This window comes from Thalassophryne amazonica, chromosome 14 (genome assembly GCF_902500255.1).
Source record: "Thalassophryne amazonica chromosome 14, fThaAma1.1, whole genome shotgun sequence".
NCBI lineage: Eukaryota > Metazoa > Chordata > Actinopteri > Batrachoidiformes > Batrachoididae > Thalassophryne > Thalassophryne amazonica.
Window position 1 is genome coordinate 97,116,952 of NC_047116.1, and position 20,604 is coordinate 97,137,555.

Consider the following 20,604-nt stretch of genomic DNA (forward strand, 5'->3'; position numbering starts at 1 on the left):
ATAACCCCACCGCCACCATGGGCCACTCGATCCACAACATTGACATCAGAAAACCGCTCACCCACACGACGCCACACACGCTGTCTGCCATCTGCCCTGAACAGTGTGAACCGGGATTCATCCGTGAAGAGAACACCTCTCCAACGTGCCAAACGCCAGCGAATGTGAGCATTTGCCCACTCAAGTTGGTTACGACGACGAACTGGAGTCAGGTCGAGACCCCGATGAGGACGACGAGCATGCAGATGAGCTTCCCTGAGATGGTTTCTGACAGTTTGTGCAGAAATTCTTTGGTTATGCAAACCGATTGTTTCAGCAGCTCAGGTCTCAGACGATCTTGGAGGTGAACATGCTGGATGTGGAGGTCCTGGGCTGGTGTGGTTACACGTGGTCTGCGGTTGTGAGGCTGGTTGGATGTACTGCCAAATTCTCTGAAACGCCTTTGGAGACGGCTTATGGTAGAGAAATGAACATTCAATACACGAGCAACAGCTCTGGTTGACATTCCTGCTGTCAGCATGCCAATTGCATGCTCCCTCAAATCTTGCGAGATCTGTGGCAATGTGCTGTGTGATAAAACTGCACCTTTCAGAGTGGCCTTTTATTGTGGGCAGTCTAAGGCACACCTGTGCACTAATCATGGTGTCTAATCAGCATCTTGATATGGCACACCTGTGAGGTGGGATGGATTATCTCAGGAAAGGAGAAGTGCTCACTATCACAGATTTAGACTGGTTTGTGAACAATATTTGAGGGAAATGGTGATATTGTGTATGTGGAAAAAGTTTTAGATCTTTGAGTTCATCTCATACAAAATGGGAGCAAAACCAAAAGTGTTGCATTTATATTTTTGTTGAGTGTATATATATATATATATATATATATATATATATATATATATATATAAACGGTGATTTATAAGAGGAACCACTACTGCTTGAGTCTTACAACTTGTGGAGATTGTTTTCTTCTACTTGCCAATTTAATTTGGAATCACAACAGGGTGAACCATCTCAGTGATACTTTTTGCTGCAGCGATGAACCTCCTGGTTAAGTCAGTGGAGAAGCCAAGGCGGGGAGCCGTACTGTCGAGTGGGATCCAGCGGGTCCCAGTCAGGGCCTTCATGGACGACTTGACAATTATGGCCAGGTCGGTCCCGGAGGGCAGGTGGATCTTGGAGGCCTTGGTCGAGCTTACAACTGCAGCAAGGATGGAGTTCAAACCATCAAAGTTGAGGAGATTGGTCCTGAAACGTGGCCGCGTCCAAGATCGCTTCTGGTTTAAGATCGCAGATGACATCATCCCCACGGTAATGGAGAAGCCAGTTAAGAGCTTAGGAAGGTGGTACAGAGCTGACCTGAGTGACAAGGCGAGCGTAAAGGAGATGCTCAATCAAGCAGAAGAATGGTTGCAAGCCCTCGAGAGGAGTGGCCTACCGGGGAGGTACAAGGCGTGGGGATACCAACACGGCATCCTACCGAGGCTCCTGTGGCCACAGCTGGTGTACGAGATTCTTTTGACAACAGTGGAGGCTCTGGAGCGGAAGATTAACAGCTTCCTCAGGAGATGGCTGTCAGTTCCCCAAAAGCTTTTGCTCCTTAGGGCTCTACAGCTCAGGGAGTAAATTACAACTACTGATCACATCTGTCGTGGAGGAATTCAAGACAGCCAAGGTCTGGTTGATGATGTTGATGCCATGATGTTACGGGACAGCGACGATAAGGCGGTGCGTCAGGCAAACATCACTGTGAAGACAGGCCGGAAATGGGATGCCAGCTGTGTGCTGAGGGAAGCAGAGGAGCGACTGCAATATGCAGACATCATGGGGACTGTGACCCAGGGGAGGTTGGGCCTGGGAGTCATCACCCGAGTTAGCTGGAAGGAGGCAAAGGCGAAAGACTGTTGTGGAATGGTGCAGGAAGAGATGAGGGCTGCAGAGGAGAACAGGCAAGCTAGGACAGTGGCCATGAGGCAGCAAGGCAGCTGGACCCGGTGGGACGTGTCCGGGGAAAATCCCTAAGTTGGAAGGACATCTGGAGCATGGAGGGGTATCGGCTAAAGTTCCTGCTGAGCTCTGTGTATGATGTGCTGCCAACACCAACAAATCTGCAAAGGTGGAAGCTGATGGAGGACCCCTTCTGCGCGCAGTGCAGGAGACCAGCAAGCCTGGAACACATTCTGTCATCTTGCCAAGCAAGCCTGATCGAGGGGAGGTTCAGGTGGCGCCATGATAAAGTGCTGGCGCAACTGGCCGATGGACTCGAGAAAGAGAGGAAGCGGAAAAGAACTAAGGCCCAGACCAAAGGCCCTCACTTCATTATCTTTCTCAGGCCAGGGTAAAAAGCAGGCAAGGAGGACAGGTGTGAAGGCATCCTTGGCACAGCAGAGGACTGGGAGATGAGAGTTGACCTTGGTAGGCACCTCAAGTTTCCAGAAGAGATTGTAGTCACCAGCCTCCGACTGGACATCGTGCTCTGGTCTCGCACAACAAAACAAGTGGCCTTGATCGAGCTATTGATACCCTGGGAGGAGAGGATCGAGGAGGCGCATGAGCGCAAGCTGGGAAAGTACCAGCCACTCCTTGCAGAGAGCCAGCAGAAGGGGTGGAGAGCCTGGAACTTACCAGTGGAGATGGGTTGCAGGGGCTTCCCAGGGCAGTCCCTTTGGAGAACACTAGGGATGCTTGGAGTTAGAGGAACAACCTGCAAGAACCTGGTTAATAGCATCTCCAAGCAGGCAGAGCAGTCATCCAGGTGGCTGTGGCTAAGGAGGAGCGACCGGTGGCTAGGCCAGGCTGGCAGGGAAGAGGGGGGGGCAGAGTTGTGCGGCAGGTCCCTGAATGGCAGAGGGAGCAGTTCCAGGACGCTGGTTCTGCTGTCAAGCCCCACTGAGGTGTTGTGGGCTTGTTGATGGAACATCAGTGAGGTGGGGTGCCCACTTGAAAACTCTATGAAGTCTGCAGGTTCTCGTTGTGCAGCTCTGCCCTCAGTTGAAGACGTCTTAGGGGAGGGAATTCGTTGCTAGCCATCGTACAGAAGGAGCAGGAGGTAACTCCTGCCAGGTGCGGTGGCTGCGGTATACCCTACCGTGTAAAGACATATATATATATATATATATATATATATATATATATATAAACAGTGATTTATAAGAGGGACCACTACTGCTTGAGTCTTACAACTTGTGGAGATTGTTTTCTTCTACTTGCCTGTTGTTTGACCTTGACTTTGACTTGACCTCACTACTTTCTGTTCACTATGAGTTAATGACACTGGATCAGTGAAAATCATTCAATAAATATTAAAAATGACCACATTTTAACCATCAAAATGTCACGAAATCATCACTGACGATGTTGCTATAGTCTGATCACACAGTTTCTAATCTGGTAATCTGGTTTGATTATAATCATTACTTTTTGGAATCTGATTACATAATCCCAGTCACATGTCATCCATTACACACACACACACACACACACACACACACACACACACACACACACACACACACACACACACACACACACACACACACACACACACACACACACACTTATTGTATCTTTAGACCTGCAGAGGTCTTACTGGACCACATGAAGCTGGTTAGTGAAGCTGGTCCTCATGGTCCTCAGCACTGAGTCCAGCAGGAACATAAACGTGGATCTGCGTCCAGTGGTGGGCACAGTTCCGCTAATTATCAAAGATAATGTTTTCATTATCGGATTAGCTTTTCAAATAACTTTGAAAACCATCATCAGGCCAATTATCTTCCATTAAGTTTTGGTCAATTGGACAATTCTTAGAGCGCTAACATTTTTGCAGACATAGCTTGTTGTAATAGATGCACAATTTTATACTCACACAGAGAAGAGCTGGTTCTAAAAGGAACTGCTCTATCCTCTGCAGGCAAAGAAGAACTGGTCATAGAAAAGAAAAGAAAAACTCATTTCTTTTGACCCCATACTAACATACTGGCAATAGCACCCAAGTCATCCAGAGGCATAGAGTTTTAACTTATGGTTAGAATTTTAACCAAACTAATTTCGGACAAGTTATTTAAATTAACGTCATGTCTGAAGTTTTATAAAGTCAAAATATCAGACATATGTTTTAGTTTTAAAGTAATGTACTAATTTTGAACGTTTTAGTGTGGACATGCTGTGTGCACAGTGCATTATGGATAAAAGTTCATGACAGGAGAAATGCATTTGAGACGCTCTGATCAGGCTCCATACGGACAACAGCATTAAACTCTTTGTATATTGTGCCTAAAACTCTTGTGAATATGTTCTCTGGGTTTATAGTTGTTGTTATTGCGTTTGTTTTATGTAAAAACGCCAGAAGAAGCCCAGGTTGCTTTTCCAAAAGCCAAAATTGTGATACAGACCATGTGATATAACCGGCTTCAAAATGCATAGAACACTGCCATCTACTGGTGACCGGTTATATCACAGTGTTTTCGACTGCAGGATTTTAAATTATCTGTAGGTTTCCAAAACCTGAGAGACCCCACGCGTGGAGATAAAAACAAATCATAGATCTGTCAGGTTTAGTTGTACAGTGTGTGTGTCAGCCACACGGTAAAAACAACACACACAAACAGATTTCACACACGAACATTCCCAACTCAGATACCTCGCTTTCTGATTGGCTGCATGTCACATTTAACTTCTCATGTCCTTCTTGACACACCACACATGGCAGGAATATCTGATAAGATTATATTTAGCATCATCAAGATTGTCAGGGTGTCCTTAAGATTGTCGGAAAGGGAAGATCAGGTCCAATATCGGCCTAATTATCTTGCTGTGTGAACCAGGCTTTATGTTATGACACCTCACGGAGTGACTGATTGATCTGCTTTAACACCGCACCAAACATGTTTTCACTATTATTTGATTTCTTTGTGCGACTGACATTGTTATTTAAGCATTCAAAAGGTGATTCCTATCGCCACACAATTCCAACACACGAGAAAGTTTTTTAACAGTTTTTGTTATTGAGAGAAACCTTGTCTGCCTGACCGGATAGAGTTGTGATGTCATCACGCGTGCGCTTTGTCGCTGTCTAGCGGGATCTTGAAATTTTCTTTCTTTTTTTTATACAAATAAAAAAATGACATATTTTACAACAGCACATTTATTTGTAAACACCAACACGTTACATTGATTCACTTGTGTTGGTTTTTACATAGAATGAATGAATCAACCAATCAGTATGAGCGGAGGCTTAGTTTACCCATAATCCCTTTGGGCATCTGTGTGTTAATGTTCAAATCTTCAGAATTAGTGCATTATTTTAAAATTAACAGATATGTGTTATATATCACTTTGTACATTTAAGAGTTTACATTAATGTACTTATTCTATCTGGAATAATTTTATTTTTAAAGCAAAACCATAATTCAAACCTGCTTTCCATTTCAAGACCTCTGCCTCATTGCAGGACCACTGTATCCCGTGAGGGTAAATGACTCTTTCCTACAGCAGGGGGCAGCGTGCACAAAGACAGAAGCTGTGTCTCATTGGCTGGTTGGGTTTGTGTTAAGGGTTGTGTTAAGGTTTGTGTTAAGGTTTATGTTAAGGGTTGTGTTAAGGTTTATGTTAAGGTTTGTGTTAAGGGTTGTGTTAAGGATTGTGTTAAGGGTTGTGTTAAGGGGTGTTAAGGTTTATGTTAAGGTTTGTGTTAAGGTTTGTGTTAAGGGGTGTGTTAAGGTTTATGTTAAGGTTTGTGTTAAGGGTTGTGTTAAGGTTTATGTTAAGGTTTGTGTTAAGGTTTATGTTAAGGTTTATGTTAAGGGTTGTGTTAAAGTTAAGGTTTGTGGTAAGGGTTGTGTTAAGGGTTGTGTTAAGGGTTGTGTGAAGGTTTATGTTAAGGTTTGTGTTAAGGTTTATGTTAAGGTTTATGTTAAGGGCTGTGTTAAGGTTTATGTTAAGGTCTATGTTAAGGTTTATGTTAAGGTTAAGGTTTGTGTTAAGGTTTATGTTAAGGTTGATGTTAAGGATTGTGTTAAGGTTTATGTTAAGGTTTGTGTTAAGGTTTATGTTAAGGTTTATGTTAAGGGTTGTGCTAAGGTTTATGTTAAGGGTTGTGTTAAGGATTGTGTTAAGGGTTGTGTTAAGGTTTATGTTAAGGTTTGTGTTAAGGGTTGTGTTAAGGTTTATGTTAAGGTTTGTGTTAAGGGGTGTGTTAAGGTTTATGTTAAGGTTTGTGTTAAGGGTTGTGTTAAGGTTTATGTTAAGGTTTGTGTTAAGGTTTATGTTAAGGTTTATGTTAAGAGTTGTGTTAAAGTTAAGGTTTGTGTTAAGGGTTGTGTTAAGGTTTGTGTTAAGGGTTGTGTTAAGGTTTGTGTTAAGGTTTATGTTAAGGTTTATGTTAAGGGTTGTGTTAAGGTTTGTGTTAAGGGTTGTGTTAAGGTTTGTGTTAAGGGTTGTGTTAAGGTTTATGTTAAGGTTTGTGTTAAGGGTTGTGTTAAGGTTTGTGTTAAGGTTTATGTTAAGGTTTATGTTAAGAGTTGTGTTAAAGTTAAGGTTTGTGTTAAGGGTTGTGTTAAGGTTTATGTTAAGGTTTGTGTTAAGGTTTATGTTAAGGGTTGTGTTAAGGTTTATGTTAAGGTCTATGTTAAGGTTTATGTTAAGGTTAAGGTTTGTGTTAAGGGTTGTGTTAAGGTTTGTGTTAAGGGTTGTGTTAAGGTTTATGTTAAGGTTTATGTTAAGGGTTGTGTTAAGGTTTATGTTAAGGGTTGTGTTAAGGATTGTGTTAAGGGGTGTGTTAAGGTTTATGTTAAGGTTTGTGTTAAGGGTTGTGTTAAGGATTGTGTTAAGGGTTGTGTTAAGGTTTATGTTAAGGTTTGTGTTAAGGGGTGTGTTAAGGTTTATGTTAAGGTTTGTGTTAAGGGTTGTGTTAAGGTTTGTGTTAAGGGTTGTGTTAAGGTTTGTGTTAAGGTTTATGTTAAGGTTTATGTTAAGGTTTATGTTAAGGTTTGTGTTAAGGTTTATGTTAAGGTTGATGTTAAGGGTTGTGTTAAGGGGTGTGTTAAGGTTTATGTTAAGGGTTGTGTTAAGGATTGTGTTAAGGGTTGTGTTAAGGTTTATGTTAAGGTTTGTGTTAAGGGGTGTGTTAAGGTTTATGTTAAGGTTTGTGTTAAGGATTGTGTTAAGGGTTGTGTGAAGGGGTGTGTTAAGGTTTATGTTAAGGTTTGTGTTAAGGGTTGTGTTAAGGATTGTGTTAAGGTTTGTGTTAAGGGGTGCATTAAGGTTTATGTTAAGGTTTGTGTTAAGGGTTGTGTTAAGGTTTGTGTTAAGGGTTGTGTTAAGGTTTATGTTAAGGGTTGTGTTAAAGTTAAGGTTTGTGTTAAGGGTTGTGTTAAGGTTTATGTTAAGGTTTGTGTTAAGGTTTATGTTAAGGTTTGTGTTAAGGTTTATGTTAAGGTTTATGTTAAGGGTTGTGTTAAGGTTTATGTTAAGGTTTGTGTTAAGGGTTGTGTTAAGGATTGTGTTAAGGGTTGTGTTAAGGTTTATGTTAAGGGTTGTGTTAAGGTTTATGTTAAGGTTAAAGTTTGTGTTAAGGGTTGTGTTAAGTTTTATGTTAAGGGTTGTGTTAAGGTTTATGTTAAGGTTTGTGTTAAGGTTTATGTTAAGGTTTATGTTAAGGGTTGCGTTAAGGATTGTGTTAAGGTTTATGTTAAGGTTTGTGTTAAGGATTGTGTTAAGGTTTGTGTTAAGGGTTGTGTTAAGGTTTATGTTAAGGTTTGTGTTAAGGGTTGTGTTAAGGTTTATGTTAAGGTTTATGTTAAGGTTTATGTTAAGGGTTGTGTTAAAGTTAAGGTTTGTGTTAAGGGTTGTGTTAAGGTTTGTGTTAAGGGTTGTGTTAAGGTTTGTGTTAAGGTTTGTGTTAAGGTTTATGTTAAGGGTTGTGTTAAGGTTTATGTTAAGGTCTATGTTAAGGTTTATGTTAAGGTTAAGGTTTGTGTTAAGGGTTGTGTTAAGGTTTGTGTTAAGGGTTGTGTTAAGGTTTATGTTAAGGTTTATGTTAAGGGTTGTGTTAAGGTTTATGTTAAGGGTTGTGTTAAGGATTGTGTTAAGGGGTGTGTTAAGGTTTATGTTAAGGGGTGTGTTAAGGTTTATGTTAAGGTTTGTGTTAAGGTTTATGTTAAGGTTTGTGTTAAGGTTTATGTTAAGGTTTATGTTAAGGTTGATGTTAAGGGTTGTGTTAAGGGGTGTGTTAAGGTTTATGTTAAGGTTTGTGTTAAGGGTTGTGTTAAGGATTGTGTTAAGGTTTATGTTAAGGTTTGTGTTAAGGATTGTGTTAAGGGGTGTGTTAAGGTTTGTGTTAAGGTTTATGTTAAGGTTTGTGTTAAGGTTTATGTTAAGGTTTATGTTAAGGCTTGTGTTAAAGTTAAGGTTTGTGTTAAGGGTTGTGTTAATGTTTGTGTTAAGGGTTGTGTTAAGGTTTATGTTAAGGTTTGTGTTAAGGTTTATGTTAAGGTTTATGTTAAGGGCTGTGTTAAGGTGTATGTTAAGGTCTATGTTAAGGTTTATGTTAACGTTTGTGTTAAGGTTTATGTTAAGGTTTATGTTAAGGTTGATGTTAAGGATTGTGTTAAGGTTTATGTTAAGGTTTGTGTTAAGGTTTATGTTAAGGTTTGTGTTAAGGTTTATGTTAAGGGTTGTGTTAAGGTTTATGTTAAGGGTTGTGTTAAGGATTGTGTTAAGGTTTATGTTAAGGTTTGTGTTAAGGTTTATGTTAAGGTTTATGTTAAGGGTTGTGTTAAGGGTTGTGTTAAGGATTGTGTTAAGGGTTGTGTTAAGGGGTGTGTTAAGGTTTATGTTAAGGTCTATGTTAAGGTTTATGTTAAGGTTAAGGTTTGTGTTAAGGTTTATGTTAAGGTTTATGTTAAGGGTTGTGTTAAAGTTAAGGTTTGTGGTAAGGGTTGTGCTAAGGTTTGTGTTAAGGGTTGTGTGAAGGTTTGTGTTAAGGTTTATGTTAAGGTTTGTGTTAAGGTTTATGTTAAGGGCTGTGTTAAGGTTTATGTTAAGGTCTATGTTAAGGTTTATGTTAAGGTTAAGGTTTGTGTTAAGGTTTATGTTAAGGTTGATGTTAAGGATTGTGTTAAGGTTTATGTTAAGGTTTGTGTTAAGGTTTATGTTAAGGTTTATGTTAAGGGTTGTGTTAAGGTTTATGTTAAGGGTTGTGTTAAGGATTGTGTTAAGGGTTGTGTTAAGGGGTGTTAAGGTTTATGTTAAGGTTTGTGTTAAGGGTTGTGTTAAGGTTTGTGTTAAGGGGTGTGTTAAGGTTTATGTTAAGGTTTGTGTTAAGGGTTGTGTTAAGGTTTGTGTTAAGGTTTATGTTAAGGTTTATGTTAAGAGTTGTGTTAAAGTTAAGGTTTGTGTTAAGGGTTGTGTTAAGGTTTATGTTAAGGTTTGTGTTAAGGTTTATGTTAAGGGTTGTGTTAAGGTTTATGTTAAGGTCTATGTTAAGGTTTATGTTAAGGTTAAGGTTTGTGTTAAGGGTTGTGTTAAGGTTTGTGTTAAGGGTTGTGTTAAGGTTTATGTTAAGGTTTATGTTAAGGTTTGTGTTAAGGATTGTGTTAAGGGGTGTGTTAAGGTTTATGTTAAGATTTGTGTTAAGGGTTGTGTTAAGGGTTGTGTTAAGGTTTATGTTAAGGTTTATGTTAATGTTTGTGTTAAGGTTTATGTTAAGGTTTATGTTAAGGTTGATGTTAAGGGTTGTGTTAAGGAGTGTGTTAAGGTTTATGTTAAGGTTTGTGTTAAGGGGTGTGTTAAGGTTTGTGTTAAGGGTTGTGTTAAGGTTTATGTTAAGGTTTGTGTTAAGGATTGTGTTAAGGGGTGTGTTAAGGTTTATGTTAAGGTTTGTGTTAAGGGGTGTGTTAAGGTTTATGTTAAGGTTTATGTTAAGGGTTGTGTTAAAGTTAAGGTTTGTGTTAAGGGTTGTGTTAAGGTTTATGTTAAGGTTTGTGTTAAGGTTTATGTTAAGGTTTGTGTTAAGGTTTATGTTAAGGTTTATGTTAAGGGTTGTGTTAAGGTTTATGTTAAGGTTTGTGTTAAGGGTTGTGTTAAGGATTGTGTTAAGGGTTGTGTTAAGGTTTATGTTAAGGGTTGTGTTAAGGTTTATGTTAAGGTTAAAGTTTGTGTTAAGGGTTGTGTTAAGTTTTATGTTAAGGGTTGTGTTAAGGTTTATGTTAAGGTTTGTGTTAAGGTTTATGTTAAGGTTTATCTTAAGGGTTGTGTTAAGGATTGTGTTAAGGTTTATGTTAAGGATTGTGTTAAGGATTGTGTTAAGGGGTGTGTTAAGGTTTGTGTTAAGGTTTGTGTTAAGGTTTATGTTAAGGTTTATGTTAAGGGTTGTGTTAAAGTTAAGGTTTGTGTTAAGGTTTGTGTTTAGGGTTGTGTTAAGGTTTATGTTAAGGTTTGTTTAAGGTTTATGTTAAGGTTTATGTTAAGGGCTGTGTTAAGGTCTATGTTAAGGTCTATGTTAAGGTTTATGTTAAGGTTTGTGTTAAGGTTTATGTTAAGGTTTATGTTAAGGGTTGTGTTAAGGTCTTGGTTGTGTTAAGGATTGTGTTAAGGGTTGTGTTAAGGGGTGTGTTAAGGTTTATGTTAAGGTTTGTGTTAAGGGTTGTGTTAAGGATTGTGTTAAGGGTTGTGTTAAGGTTTATGTTAAGGTTTGTGTTAAGGGGTGTGTTAAGGTTTATGTTAAGGTTTGTGTTAAGGGTTGTGTTAAGGGTTGTGTTAAGGTTTATGTTAAGGTTTGTGTTAAGGTTTATGTTAAGAGTTGTGTTAAAGTTAAGGTTTGTGTTAAGGGTTGTGTTAAGGTTTGTGTTAAGGGTTGTGTTAAGGTTTATGTTAAGGTTTGTGTTAAGGTTTATGTTAAGGTCTATGTTAAGGTTTATGTTAAGGTTAAGGTTTGTGTTAAGGGTTGTGTTAAGGTTTGTGTTAAGGGTTGTGTTAAGGTTTGTGTTAAGGGTTGTGTTAAGGTTTATGTTAAGGGTTGTGTTAAGGATTGTGTTAAGGGGTGTGTTAAGGTTTATGTTAAGGGTTGTGTTAAGGGTTGTGTTAAGGTTTATGTTAAGGTTTGTGTTAAGGGGTGTGTTAAGGTTTATGTTAAGGTTTGTGTTAAGGGTTGTGTTAAGGTTTGTGTTAAGGGTTGTGTTAAGGTTTATGTTAAGGTTTATGTTAAGGGTTGTGTTAAAGTTAAGGTTTGTGTTAAGGGTTGTGTTAAGGTTTGTGTTAAGGGTTGTGTTAAGGTTTATGTTAAGGTTTGTGTTAAGGTTTATGTTAAGGTTTATGTTAAGGGTTGTGTTAAGGTTTATGTTAAGGTCTATGTTAAGGTTTATGTTAAGGTTAAGGTTTGTGTTAAGGGTTGTGTTAAGGTTTATGTTAAGGTTTGTGTTAAGGTTTATGTTAAGGGTTATGTTAAGGTTTATGTTAAGGGTTGTGTTAAGGTTTATGTTAAGGTTTATGTTAAGGGTTGTGTTAATGTTTATGTTAAGGTTTGTGTTAAGGATTGTGTTAAGGTTTATGTTAAGGTTTGTGTTAAGGGTTGTGTTAAGGTTGGGGTTAGGGTTCAGGTAAAGGTTGGGGTTTAGGTTAGGGCTAAGTTTGGAATTAAGGTTTGGGTCATGGTTTGGTCAGCACAGGTGGGCGTGAGGTGAGGTTCTCCCCCAAGGCTCAAACCTGTGACATTCTGAACTGTAGATATTTAGACTGTTTAATTAAATAATTTGTGCATGTGGTCGACTCTAAAATGTGTCTGCTGTAATTTCCGGAGGACTTTCATCTGCTTCCCTTCTTTGGGGTTCGGGGTTTGTGACTGGGAAAGAGGGACATTGCTTTGAAGCTTTTTGACTGAAGTCTTGGGTGGAATAAAGCCCATTTCTTTGCTGCGATGGTTACTACAGTGAAGAATATGACGTGAGGTGAGAACAGGTCAGGATGAGTTCCTATTGAGCAAGTAGGGAAAAATAGTCTCAGCAAAAAGCAGAAACAACAAACCACTAACACACTGCTGAAATACAGAATACGTAAAAAAAAAAATTCAGGTGTACCAGAAATACTGACTCAAAGCAGCAGCAGAATGCAGGATGGCGTGCTGACAGGACACATAGTACGGCATGCTGACGGGACACATAGGATGGCGTGCTGACAGGACACATAGTACGGCGTGCTGATGGGATGCACAGAACGGCGTGCTGACGGGACACATAGGACGGCGTGCTGACGGAACACACAGGACGGCGTGCTGATGGGACGCACAGAACGGCATGCTGACGGGACACATAGGACGGAGTGCTGACGGGACACATAGGACGGCGTGCTGGTGTGACGCACAGGACGGAGTGCTGACGGCACACATAGGACAGCGTGCTGACATGACGCACAGGACAGAGTGCAGACGGGACACATAGGACGGAGTGCTGACGGGATGCACAGGACGGCATGCTGATGAGACACATAGGACGGCATGCTGACGTGACGCACAGGACGGCATGCTGACGGGACACATAGGATAGCGTGCTGACGTGACGCACAGGACGGAGTGCAGGCGGGACACATAGGACGGCGTGCTGACGGGACACATAGGACGGCGTGCTGACGGGACACATAGTACGGCATGCTGACAGGACATAGTACGGCGTGCTGATGGGACGCACAGAACGGCGTGCTGACGGGACACATAGGACGGCGTGCTGACGGAACGCACAGGACGGCGTGCTGATGGGACGCACAGAATGGCGTGCTGACGGGACACATAAGACGGAGTGCTGACGGGACACATAGGATGGCGTGCTGGTGTGATGACACAGGACGGAGTGCTGACGGCACACATAGGACAGCGTGCTGACGTGACACACAGGACAGAGTGCAGACGTGACACATAGGACGGAGTGCTGACAGGATGCACAGGACGGCATGCTGATGAGACACATAGGACGGCATGCTGATGAGACACATAGGACGGCATGCTGACGTGAGGCACAGGACAGCATGCTGATGGGACACATAGGACAGCGTGCTGACGTGACACACAGGACAGAGTGCAGGCGGGACACATAGGACGGAGTGCTGACGGGACGCACAGGACGGCGTGCTGATGGGACACATAGGACGGCATGCTGACGTGACGCACAGTACGGCATGCTGACAGGACACATAGGATGGTGTGCTGACCTGACGCACAGGACGGAGTGCTGACGGGACACATAGGACGGCGTGCTGATGGGACCCACAGGACGGCATACTGATGGGATGCACAGAACAGCATGCTGACGAGACACATAGGACGGCTTGCTGATGGGACCCACAGGACGGCGTGCTGATGGGACGCACAGGACGGAGTGCTGATGTGACGCACAGAACAGCATGCTGACAGGACGCACAGGGTGGCGTGCTGATGGGATGCACAGAACGGCGTGCTGGCGGGCCACATAGGACGGCGTGCTGATGGGACGCACAGGACGGCGTGCTGATGAGACACATAGGACGGCATGCTGACGTGACGCACAGGACAGCATGCTGATGGGACACATAGGACAGCGTGCTGATGTGACACACAGGACAGAGTGCAGGCGGGACACATAGGACGGAGTGCTGACGGGACGCACAGGACGGCGTGCTGATGGGACACATAGGACGGCATGCTGATGTGACGCACAGTACGGCATGCTGACAGGACACATAGGATGGTGTGCTGACCTGACGCACAGGACGGAGTGCTGACGGGACACATAGGACGGCGTGCTGATGGGACCCACAGGACGGCATACTGATGGGATGCACAGAACAGCATGCTGACGAGACACATAGGACGGCGTGCTGATGGGACGCACAGGACGGAGTGCTGATGTGACACACAGAACAGCATGCTGACAGGGCGCACAGGGCGGCGTGCTGATGGGATGCACAGAACGGCGTGCTGGCGGGCCACATAGGACGGCGTGCTGATGGGACGCACAGGACGGCGTGTTGATGGGACACACAGGACGGCGTGCTGATGGGACCCACAGGACGGCGTGCTGATGGGACGTACAGGACGGAGTGCTGATGTGACGCACAGAACGGCATGCTGACAGGACGCACAGGGCAGCGTGCTGATGGGATGCACAGAATGGCGTGCTGGCGGGACACATAGGACGGTATGCTGACGTGACGCACAGGACGGCATGCTGACATGATGCACAGGACGGAATGCTGACGGGACACATAGGACGGCGTGCTGACGTGACGCACAGGACGGCGTGCTGACCTGATGCACAGGACGGAGTGCTGACGGGACACATAGGACGGTGTGCTGATGGGATGCACAGAACGGCGTGCTGACGGGATGCATAGGATGGCGTGCTAACATGACACACAGGACGGCGTGCTGATGGGATGCACAGAACGGTGTGCTGACGGGACACATAGGATGGCAGGACAGCACACGACAACCCAACAATCTGAACACCCGCAGCAAGATAACAGAGAGAGTCAAAAAGCAGGATTTTACTAGCGATGCTTTACTACCGCACAGTGAGCTCACGAATACAAGAGGTCACACCAGAGGTCAACGTAGAAGTCAGGGGGTGGGGGAGCACAGTTGGAGAACTGATTCTGGAATATCAGGAAATATGAATAAGTAACCAGAAAGACACAAACACAAACCACAGAGACAGAATCTGAGAGGGATTCTGCTGCCAACGAGTAAGTACTGACTGTGAGGAAGAACATGGCATTTTTTGGCGGGATGCAGTGTAGCGTTCGTCCTCCTTGGACGGCGTCTCGCTCTGTCAACAGGCTGAATCTGTCCCCTGAAAGGCAGATGCTTTGACTCAATTTGACTGTCTCAGATCCAGCATCTAACACACTCACGTCTTCTTCTTTACCTCCAGATGTCAAATGTCTGTCCAAAAGATCCAGTCCCATGTTCAGCCTGAAGCTTCTCTTTACACACTGTGGACAGAGCAGGGACAGCTGGGAAACATTTGGGACAGCTGATCTCCAGGAGCAGAGTTGGTGACTTCTGATCCCGCATGGGGGTGTTCAGCAGGGGGCAGTGTTCAGCAGGGGGCAGTGTTCAGCAGGGAGCAGTGTCAAGCAGGGGGCAGTGTTCAGCAGGGGGCAGTGTCAAGCAGGGGGCAGTGTCCAGCAGGAGGCAGTGTTCAGCAGGGGGCAGTGTCCAGCAGGGGGCAGTGTCCAGCAGGAGGCAGTGTCAAGCAGGGGGCAGTGTTCAGCAGGGGGCAGTGTTCAGCAGGGGGCAGTGTCAAGCAGGGGGCAGTGTCAAGCAGGGGGCAGTGTTCAGCAGGGGGCAGTGTCCAGCAGGGGGCAGTGTCCAGCAGGAGGCAGTGTTCAGCAGGGAGCAGTGTCAAGCAGGGGGCAGTGTTCAGCAGGGGGCAGTGTCCAGCAGGGGGCAGTGTCAAGCAGGGGGCAGTGTTCAGCAGGGGGCAGTGTCCAGCAGGGGGCAGTGTCAAGCAGGGGGCAGTGTTCAGCAGGAGGCAGTGTTCAGCAGGGAGCAGTGTCAAGCAGGGGGCAGTGTTCAGCAGGGGGCAGTGTCAAGCAGGGGGCAGTGTCCAGCAGGGGGCAGTGTCAAGCAGGGGGCAGTTGAGCACCCGATGTGCTCCTTTTCATGTAGCCTCATGAACATTGTACAAAACACGAGTGTTTCAAAAGATTAAGGAAACGATGACAAGACATGAACTTAGAATGGAAGATGTGCTGAAAGAACAAGGAAAAATATAATATCGTGGCACTGTTTAACTTCCTTAAAGACTCTGGATTAAAAGGAATAATCAATGAATTAATTTATTTTTGAGATAATAATTATACCCTGTGTGGCAGTATGCCTTGAATATCAGGTCCAGATAATAATAATGATAATAATAAGAAGAAGCACTGTTTGAAGTTAGACATCATAGGACGAAAGAAAAGTTTTGACACCACCCACAACTGCACGTTTGACCATTTTATAGAAACTGTGATTTATGTTGAGTCCACACATACAGCTAGTTTTTTAAAGAACATATCTTTTTCTAAGCATTTTGGCGTTTTATCCAAACAAAAACTTTTTTCCAGTTCACTGAAAACTGAGGTTTTGCAAAACTCCAGCCAGAGAGCTTTTGGAAAATGGTGGTTTTAGTACCAATGTGTAGAAAAGGAAAATTGAGTTTTTGTCTTTTTTATTCTCTGGATGGCATTACCCTGACCTCTAGTAATACTGTGAGAAATCTTGGAGTCATTTTTGATCAGGATATGTCATTCAATGTGCATATTAAGCAAATATGTAGGACTGCTTTTTTGCATTTGCGCAATATTTCTAAAATTAGAAAGGTCTTGTCTCAGAGTGATGCTGAAAAACTAATTCATGCATTTATTTCCTCTAGGCTGGACTATTGTAATTCATTATTATCAGGTTGTCCTAAAAGTTCCCTGAAAAGCCTTCAGTTAATTCAAAATGCTGCAGCTAGAGTACTAACGGGGACTAGAAGGAGAGAGCATATCTCACCCATATTGGCCTCTCTTCATTGGCTTCCTGTTAACTCTAGAATAGAATTTAAAATTCTTCTTCTTACTTATAAGGTTTTGAATAATCAGGTCCCATCTTATCTTAGGGACCTCGTAGTACCATATCACCCCAATAGAGCGCTTCGCTCTCAGACTGCAGGCTTACTTGTAGTTCCTAGGGTTTGTAAGAGTAGAATGGGAGGCAGAGCCTTCAGCTTTCAGGCTCCTCTCCTGTGGAACCAGCTCCCAATTCAGATCAGGGAGACAGACACCCTCTCTACTTTTAAGATTAGGCTTAAAACTTTCCTTTTTGCTAAAGCTTATAGTTAGGGCTGGATCAGGTGACCCTGAACCATCCCTTAGTTATGCTGCTATAGACGTAGACTGCTGGGGGGTTCCCATGATGCACTGAGTGTTTCTTTCTCTTTTTGCTCTGTATGCACCACTCTGCATTTAATCATTAGTGATTGATCTCTGCTCCCCTCCACAGCATGTCTTTTTCCTGGTTCTCTCCCTCAGCCCCAACCAGTCCCAGCAGAGGACTGCCCCTCCTTGAGCTTGGTTCTGCTGGAGGTTTCTTCCTGTTAAAAGGGAGTTTTTCCTTCCCACTGTCGCCAAGTGCTTGCTCACAGGGGGTCGTTTTGACCGTTGGGGTTTTTCCGTAATTATTGTATGGCCTTGCCTTACAATATAAAGCGCCTTGGTGCAACTGTTTGTTGTGATTTGGCGCTATATAAATAAAATTGATTTGATTCCAGGCTTCTGATTGGCCAACATGGCCTGACAGTAATGTTGCATTCACATGTCGGTGGCGAAAAACCATCACACGTCAGAGCAGAATTCTCATCGTCTGCAGTGACAGACTGTAGGTGATGACATGAGAAGCTGTCATTTCTCAGTGTTAATGACATGGATGATAATATTCTTTATTGAAAGATACAGAGTTCTAGCATTTTTCAGACCTTTACGTTAAAACAGGAAGCCCTGCCTGCAATGGAAACTTAAAAAGTTAACTTATGGTCAGGTTGTAGATTAATTTCTCTCTGTAAAATGTCTGTCACAATATGACAGATTGAAGAAATGTATGAGTAACGTGCACAAAATTTTGAATAGTTTGTGTCCGTTTGTGTTCTGTACAAGTCTTTTCTCATTTGTTAAATGTTTTCCTTGTCAGCTGATGTCCGGTAAGTCTGTCGTCTGGTGAGTCTCTCATAAAGTCAGGTGGAGATCTTTCCTGGTGGTTGCATGTTTGTTTACCGTTTTGTCTACTTGTTCATTACTTCTACAGCGAGAGTCAGCTGCAAATCATGAATTTTCCACAAACCGTTAATTGCAAAATATGAATACTGAAAAAATATTTCCTGAAACATGAATGTAGGTCTCACAAAACATGAATATCACTCATGATATATATATATTTCAGTTTAACTAGTTTATGGAGTTCGGTTTACAGATCAATTACAAGAAATCTTGAATGCAAACCCTATAACCACAACAATGTTTTTCGGCGGTGGGGCACTACAGCCGGTGAGGTGGGGAGGTGAGCCCTGAGCAGCTCCTGCTTCCAGTGTGACACGCCCAGTCCCTCTGGCCGTTACCCATTCGGGGGACAGTGACAGGTGAAGAGTTTACCAGTGACATTTTTCTAAATGCTGATGTGTTCAGTGAAGTTGGGGACACCACACCTTATCCCAATGAATTTATAAAATATTTTTCTGGTGTCTCTTTTCATTTTTGCACTTTGTAGACGGTCCCTATGCTTCTGTTTCTCAGCCGCATGCTTGTTCAGATCAGTTGTTATATTTCCGGCTCAGAGAACAGCTCATGTGGATAAAAATAAGGTTGTACCTTGTTGTCGACCTTCCTGAGGTTAGAAACTAGTGTTGTTTGTTTTTCTACAAAGTTTCTCTAAAGATTATTGAGCCGTGAACTTTGAATCGATGTGAATATCTTTCTAAATTTATCAGGGTCTAAAGGGGAGGTTTCTGTCCTCCCTGAGTTTGACACATGCGTTATCATTTGACAGGTGGACTGTCCCAGTCAACCTTCTTACCTGTCACTGTTCCCAGAGGGTCACGAGCCCACTCGAGGCTCACCTCACCGCCTCACTGGCTGTAGTACCATGACACCCCGCCCCCCCCAAAAGTAACTTTTTTGCAGTGATAGGGTTTGCGATCAAAATTTCCTGGATTAATTGATCGGTAAATTGAAATCCACAAACTACTTAAACTGCAAATAAATAAATAAATAAATATTAAATAAATAAATAATGTATATATCATGAATGATATTCACGTTTTGAGAATTCACGTGAACCTGCGTTGGGGCAATGGTGGGCACAGCTAACCAAAAAATTAGCTTTGATAACAGCTAATCAGCTAACTGAAAGGTTGGCTTTTATAAAGCTAAACCGATAAGCACCAAAAATTTATCGGAAGCTACAGCTAACCGATAACTTTCAGTATTGCTGCTGGTACACTTGTAACTGCTAACAAGCTGAGTTTGAGTTTTAACACCACGATTGCTTCTGGTAGAATCAAAGACCACTACAGACCCAAACAATGAGTCAGCACTTCTCTTCGTGTATGCCCTGCCCCCTGCTGGAAGCTCCTGTTTGCTACATATTTTACAGCAGTGGAGCAATTGAGAGGAGCTAAGCTCAAGTCTACACACAAAACAAGCTATTATTCCTGAACAGAATACAACTGTGCCACAGTGAGGCAGAGGTCTTGGAAAATAAAGCAGTTTTGACTTATGGTTTTGACTTAAAATCATCAAATTAATCTGGCTAGAATCACTCCATTAATGTCAATTCTGTCATTTATACAAAGTTAAAATATAACACATATCTTTTTATTTTAAATAATACACTAATTCTAAAGTTTTGTAACAAACAGACAGATGCCAAAGGGGTTATGGGTAAATGAGCTTCCGTTAAAACTGATTGGTTGACTCATTCATTCTATGTAAAAACCAACACATTAATGGTGTGTGTGCTGGTGTTTACATATAAATGTGCATTTGTAAAATATGCCTTTTTTATTTGTAAAAAAAAAAAAAAAAAGCCATTTGCAAAAGCCAAAAAGTCAAGTTGTGATTAGACAACCATCTGATATAACCGGGGTCAAAATAAATATAACACTGCCATCTACTGCCGTCCAGACGCTCATACTGCCATGAACACTACTGGCCAGTACATCAATCAATCAATCAATCAACATTTATTTATAAAGCGCTTTACAGCACCGACTGGTGTCCAAAGTGCTTAACATTAAAAACACAAATTTACAAAATAAAACACATATAAAATAAAATTTTAAAACAACACATAAAAAAAAGAACATAAAAATAACAGAACATGTCACCTCCCCACTAAGTGTTAAAAGCCAGTTTAAATAAATAAGTCTTTAACTTAGATTTAAAAAGTGCTAGGTCAGGAATAGTACGTAACTCAAGAGGTAGCTCATTCCACAGTCTGGGGCCAGCTACCGCGAAAGCATGATCACCCCAGCGTTTATATCTTGACCTTGGAACATCTAAGTAAAGCTGGCCAGACGCCCTTAACGTCCTACTGTAGGTGCGCAAAGTTAAAATTTCAGACAAGTAGGGAGGTGCAAGGCCATAAATAGCTTTAAAAACAAACATTAAAATTTTAAAATCAATTCTAAAACGAACTGGAAGCCAGTGGAGTGAGTATAGGATGGGCGCAATATGCTCACATCTAGAAGTGTTTGTCAAAAGACGAGCAGCAGCATTCTGCACCAACTGGAGACGCACAAGAGACGACTGATTAATGCCCGCATAAAGTGCATTACAATAATCAAGTCTGGAGCTGATGAAAGCATGAATGGCCGTCTCAAGATCACGTCTACTGAGAAAGTGCTTTATTTTAGCCAAGAGGCGAAGTTGGAAAAAACTAGCTTTGACAACAGAATTTATCTGTTGATCGAACCTCAAACAGCTGTCAAATATCACTCCCAAATTCTTGACAGCTGGTTTTACATAGTTAGCCAAAGCACCAAAATTTGGTGTTACCACATTTGGTATGCCAGAGCGCTCAAACACCATGATCTCAGTTTTACCATCATTCAGGTAAAGGAAG

General features: G+C 42.5%; 1 protein-coding gene across 1 annotated transcript in view; it reads left to right on the forward strand.

Annotated features, from left to right (window-relative positions):
* The window catches only part of kcnh3 (potassium voltage-gated channel, subfamily H (eag-related), member 3), a 404,423-nt gene that overhangs the window by 129,577 nt on the left and 254,242 nt on the right, over nt 1-20,604 (forward strand).